Here is a 6972-nt window from a genome sequence, read left to right as displayed (position 1 = left end):
ATAAGGTTAATTAACGTTATTAATAATGTATATGTAAATGCCTTATATGTAAACCTTTTAAATTATAAATTTTTTATTGATTGATATATAGTTTACTTTTCATGAATTCCAGAGCAGGTCGATTCCCGGAATCGACCTGCTCTGGAATCCCATTCATAACACAAAGATGAATTTTATATATAGTTTACTATTAATAATCCCACGTTGTGGACATGCTCTGGAATTGCAGTAACATCAACTTTCAGTTTGTTCTCGCTTTTGAGTGTCCACATTCTTGTTTTTATTTTGAAAGGATGGGGAGGTTTTAGTATATATATAGATATATTCAAAAAATATGATGGAAAGATTAACTACGTAGACCATGAAACAATAATTCGGTCACATTTTCGTAAAAAAAAAATAAGTCACTATACAGTTTTGAAATACCCAAATTGCAAAGTTGAGAATATTGCAATCTCCATGTCACAACTTGAGTTGAATCCTCCATAAAAAAAATATGGGAAATTAGGACTGACATTTTCACCATGTGCAAATTTTATTTCTTTTCCCATGTAAATGTAAATGAAGATTATAAGACTCTTTTCCGGTTCCAATTATTAGTCTTTTGGTAAATTTTTATATAAGGTTAATTAACGTTATTAATAATGTATATGTAAATGCCTTATATATAAACCTTTTAAATTATAAATTTTTTATTGATTGATATATAGTTTACTTTTCATGAATTCCAGAGCAGGTCGATTCCCGGAATCGACCTGCTCTGGAATCCCATTCATAACACAAAGATGAATTTGATATATAGTTTACTATTAATAATCCCACGTTGTGGACATGCTCTGGAATTGCAGTAACATCAACTTTCAGTTTGTTCTCGGTTTTGAGTGTCCACATTCTTGTTTTTCTTTTCAAAGGATGGGGAGGTTTTAGTATATATATAGATATATTCAAAAAATATGATGGAAAGATTAACTAGGTAGACCATGAAACAATAATTCGGTCACATTTTCGTAAAAAAAAAATAAGTCACTATACAGTTTTGAAATACCCAAATTGCAAAGTTGAGAATATTGCAATCTCCATGTCACAATTTGAGTTGAATCCTCCATAAAAAAATATGGGAAATTAGGACTGACAGTTTCACCATGTGCAAATTTTATTTCTTTTCCCATGTAAATGTAAATGAAGATTATAAGACTCTTTTCCGGTTCCAATTATTAGTCTTTTGGTAAATTTTTATATAAGGTTAATTAACGTTATTAATAATGTATATGTAAATGCCTTATATATAAACCTTTTAAATTATAAATTTTTTATTGATTGATATATAGTTTACTTTTCATGAATTCCAGAGCAGGTCGATTCCCGGAATCGACCTGCTCTGGAATCCCGCTCATAACACAAAGATGAATTTGATATATAGTTTACTATTAATAATCCCACGTTGTGGACATGCTCTTGAATTGCAGTAACATCAACTTTCAGTTTGTTCTCGGTTTTGAGTGTCCACATTCTTGTTTTTATTTTCAAAGGATGGGGAGGTTTTAGTATATATATAGATATATTCAAAAAATATGATGGAAAGATTAACTACGTAGACCTTGAAACAATAATTCAGTCACATTTTAGTAAAAAAAAAATGAGTCACTATACAGTTTTGAAATACCCAAATTGCAAAGTTGAGAATATTGCAATCTCCATGTCACAATTTGAGTTGAATCTTCCATAAAAAAATTATGGGAAATTAGGACTGACAGTTTCACCATGTGCAAATTTTCTTTCTTTTCCCATGTAAATGTAAATGAAGATTATAAGACTCTTTTCCAGTTCCAATTATTAGTCTTTTGGTAAATTTTTATATAAGGTTAATTAACGTTATTAATAATGTATATGTAAATGCCTTTTAAATTATAAATTTTTTATTGATTGATATATAGTTTACTTTTCATGAATTCCAGAGCAGGTCGATTCCCGGAATCGACCTGCTCTGGAATCCCATTCATAACACAAAGATGAATTTGATATATAGTTTACTATTAATAATCCCACGTTGTGGACATGCTCTCGAATTGCAGTAACATCAAATTTCAGTTTGTTCTCGGTTTTGAGTGTCCACATTCTTGTTTTTCCTTTCAAAGGATGGGGAGGTTTTAGTATATATATAGATATATTCAAAAAATATGATGGAAAGATTAACTACGTAGACCATGAAACAATAATTCGGTCAAGTTTTCGTAAAAAAAAATTAAGTCACTATACAGTTTCGAAATACCCAAATTGCAAAGTTGAGAATATTGCAATCTCCATGTCACAATTTGAGTTGAATCCTCCATAAAAAATATGGGAAATTAGGACTCACAGTTTCACCATGTGCAAATTTTATTTCTTTTCCCATGTAAATGTAAATTAAGATTTTAAGGCTCTTTTCCGGTTCCAATTATTAGTCTTTTGGTAAATTTTTGTGCAAATTTTATTTCTTTTCCCATGTAAATTTAAATGAAGATTATAAGACTCTTTTCCGGTTCCAATTATTAGTCTTTTAAAAAAAATATCTAAAACTTTAAAAAACTATATAAAATTGGCATTGATACATATCTTCCATGTCACCAGCGTGTCGTTGGCTTGGATTAATTGATGCTCTAGGTACACACATTATCGTTGGCTGGAATTGAAGTGCCATCGACCACATTCCCGATGTGTCTTCGTGCTAGCTCGTTGGATATGGAAAGATAGAATAGCTTCGTCACACTTGCAAGTTGTAAATAAGACCCAAACTAAATGACTGAGACTTGCTAGCACCCGCATTTCCTTCTTGTTAGCATAAGGTCTACGAAAATGAATATTTTTTGAAATCCAAGTCTTAACCATGAATAAAGCAACTTAGATCATTTTATTTGGGTCAATATAACTGTAAGTCAACCTCTTTGGACTCTGATAAAAACCGTCGGATGTTCTTCTTCCCATTGGATAGACAGTTAAAAGCCTGACAATAATATTTCAAAAAAATACAATTATTAAAAACTAACGTGGTTGACTTTACCAATCTCGTTGCCAACTCGCTCTTGTAAATCGGCTGGACTTATCTTTATGAATCTGCTGGTCAATCGATCTTTGGAAATCTAGCGGAGCGAAATCTCCTTTGTTACTTCCTACTGATCAGCACCGTCTTATTAACAAAAATGTCTCAGCAACAAGAGGTAGTGAATCTGCAAGTGGATGCTAAATGCTGCGGCACCGTAACTACTCTATCCGTACGCGGTCAAGCTTCTCTTTCTCTTTTTTGGCCCTCAAACGTATGATTCATAACAACCCACGGATCGCTGTCATATCACAGAAATGCCAAAATCGATCGAGCAAAACTAACAAAAAGGCATTCTAGAACATCCCACAGTAAAAACAATGTAAACGTATAGTTTACTATTAATAATCCCATGTTGTGGACATGCTCTGGAATTGCAGTAACATCAACTTTCAGTTTGTTCTTGGTTTTGAGTGTCCACATTCTTGTTTTTCTTTTCAAAGGATGGGGAGGTTTTAGTATATATATAGATATATTCAAAAAATATGATGGAAAGGTTAACTACGTAGACCATGAAACAATAATTCGGTCACATTTTCGTAAAAAAAAAGAAGAAGTCACTATACAGTTTTGAAATACCCAAATTGCAAAGTTGAGAATATTGCAATCTCCATGTCACAATTTGAGTTGAATCCTCCATAAAAAAAATATGGGAAATTAGGACTGACAGTTTCACCATGTGCAAATTTTATTTCTTTTCCCATGTAAATGTAAATGAAGATTATAAGACTCTTTTCCGGTTCAGTTTATTAGTCTTTTGGTAAATTTTTATATAAGGTTAATTAACGTTATTAATAATGTATATGTAAATGCCTTATATGTAAACCTTTTAAATTATAAATTTTTTATTGATTGATATATAGTTTACTTTTCATGAATTCCAGAGCTGGTCGATTCCCGGAATCGACCTGCTCTGGAATCCCATTCATAACACAAAGATGAATTTTATATATAGTTTACTATTAATAATCCCACGTTGTGGACATGCTCTGGAATTGCAGTAACATCAACTTTCAGTTTGTTCTCGCTTTTGAGTGTCCACATTCTTGTTTTTATTTTGAAAGGATGGGGAGGTTTTAGTATATATATAGATATATTCAAAAAATATGATGGAAAGATTAACTACGTAGACCATGAAACAATAATTCGGTCACATTTTCGTAAAAAAAAAATAAGTCACTATACAGTTTTGAAATACCCAAATTGCAAAGTTGAGAATATTGCAATCTCCATGTCACAACTTGAGTTGAATCCTCCATAAAAAAAATATGGGAAATTAGGACTGACATTTTCACCATGTGCAAATTTTATTTTTTTTCCCATGTAAATGTAAATGAAGATTATAAGACTCTTTTCCGGTTCCAATTATTAGTCTTTTGGTAAATTTTTATATAAGGTTAATTAACGTTATTAATAATGTATATATAAATGCCTTATATATAAACCTTTTAAATTATAAATTTTTTATTGATTGATATATAGTTTACTTTTCATGAATTCCAGAGCAGGTCGATTCCCGGAATCGACCTGCTCTGGAATCCCATTCATAACACAAAGATGAATTTGATATATAGTTTACTATTAATAATCCCACGTTGTGGACATGCTCTGGAATTGCAGTAACATCAACTTTCAGTTTGTTCTCGGTTTTGAGTGTCCACATTCTTGTTTTTCTTTTCAAAGGATTGGGAGGTTTTAGTATATATATAGATATATTCAAAAAATATGATGGAAAGATTAACTAGGTAGACCATGAAACAATAATTCGGTCACATTTTCGTAAAAAAAAAATAAGTCACTATACAGTTTTGAAATACTCAAATTGCAAAGTTGAGAATATTGCAATCTCCATGTCACAATTTGAGTTGAATCCTCCATAAAAAAATATGGGAAATTAGGACTGACAGTTTCACCATGTGCAAATTTTATTTCTTTTCCCATGTAAATGTAAATGAAGATTATAAGACTCTTTTCTGGTTCCAATTATTAGTCTTTTGGTAAATTTTTATATAAGGTTAATTAACGTTATTAATAATGTATATGTAAATGCCTTATATATAAACCTTTTAAATTATAAATTTTTTATTGATTGATATATAGTTTACTTTTCATGAATTCCAGAGCAGGTCGATTCCCGGAATCGACCTGCTCTGGAATCCCGCTCATAACACAAAGATGAATTTGATATATAGTTTACTATTAATAATCCCACGTTGTGGACATGCTCTTGAATTGCAGTAACATCAACTTTCAGTTTGTTCTCGGTTTTGAGTGTCCACATTCTTGTTTTTATTTTCAAAGGATGGGGAGGTTTTAGTATATATATAGATATATTCAAAAAATATGATGGAAAGATTAACTACGTAGACCTTGAAACAATAATTCAGTCACATTTTAGTAAAAAAAAAATGAGTCACTATACAGTTTTGAAATACCCAAATTGCAAAGTTGAGAATATTGCAATCTCCATGTCACAATTTGAGTTGAATCTTCCATAAAAAAATTATGGGAAATTAGGACTGACAGTTTCACCATGTGCAAATTTTCTTTCTTTTCCCATGTAAATGTAAATGAAGATTATAAGACTCTTTTCCAGTTCCAATTATTAGTCTTTTGGTAAATTTTTATATAAGGTTAATTAACGTTATTAATAATGTATATGTAAATGCCTTTTAAATTATAAATTTTTTATTGATTGATATATAGTTTACTTTTCATGAATTCCAGAGCAGGTCGATTCCCGGAATCGACCTGCTCTGGAATCCCATTCGTAACACAAAGATGAATTTGATATATAGTTTACTATTAATAATCCCACGTTGTGGACATGCTCTCGAATTGCAGTAACATCAAATTTCAGTTTGTTCTCGGTTTTGAGTGTCCACATTCTTGTTTTTCCTTTCAAAGGATGGGGAGGTTTTAGTATATATATAGATATATTCAAAAAATATGATGGAAAGATTAACTACGTAGACCATGAAACAATAATTCGGTCAAGTTTTCGTAAAAAAAAATTAAGTCACTATACAGTTTCGAAATACCCAAATTTCAAAGTTGAGAATATTGCAATCTCCATGTCACAATTTGAGTTGAATCCTCCATATAAAATATGGGAAATTAGGACTCACAGTTTCACCATGTGCAAATTTTATTTCTTTTCCCATGTAAATGTAAATTAAGATTTTAAGACTCTTTTCCGGTTCCAATTATCAGTCTTTTGGTAAATTTTTGTGCAAATTTTATTTCTTTTCCCATGTAAATGTAAATGAAGATTATAAGACTCTTTTCCGGTTCCAATTATTAGTCTTTTAAAAAAAATATCTAAAACTTTAAAAAACTATATAAAATTGGCATTGATACATATCTTCCATGTCACCAGCGTGTCGTTGGCTTGGATTAATTGATGCTCTAGGTACACACATTATCGTTGGCTGGAATTGAAGTGCCATCGACCACATTCCCGATGTGTCTTCGTGCTAGCTCGTTGGATATGGAAAGATAGAATAGCTTCGTCACACTTGCAAGTTGTAAATAAGACCCAAACTAAATGACTGAGACTTGCTAGCACCCGCATTTCCTTCTTGTTAGCATAAGGTCTACGAAAATGAATATTTTTTGAAATCCAAGTCTTAACCATGAATAAAGCAACTTAGATCATTTTATTTGGGTCAATATAACTGTAAGTCAACCTCTTTGGACTCTGATAAAAACCGTCGGATGTTCTTCTTCCCATTGGATAGACAGTTAAAAGCCTGACCATAATATTTCAAAAAAATACAATTATTAAAAACTAACGTGGTAGACCTTACCAATCTCGTTGCCAACTCGCTCTTGTAAATCGGCTGGACTTTATCCTTATGAATCTGCTGGTCAATCGATCTTTGGAAATCTAGCGG

This window comes from Pinus tabuliformis, chromosome 8, assembly GCF_031772625.1.
Source record: "Pinus tabuliformis cultivar Carrire ecotype Pingquan chromosome 8, CPIR1, whole genome shotgun sequence".
NCBI lineage: Eukaryota > Viridiplantae > Streptophyta > Pinopsida > Pinales > Pinaceae > Pinus > Pinus tabuliformis.
Note: the sequence above shows the minus strand (reverse complement) of the source record.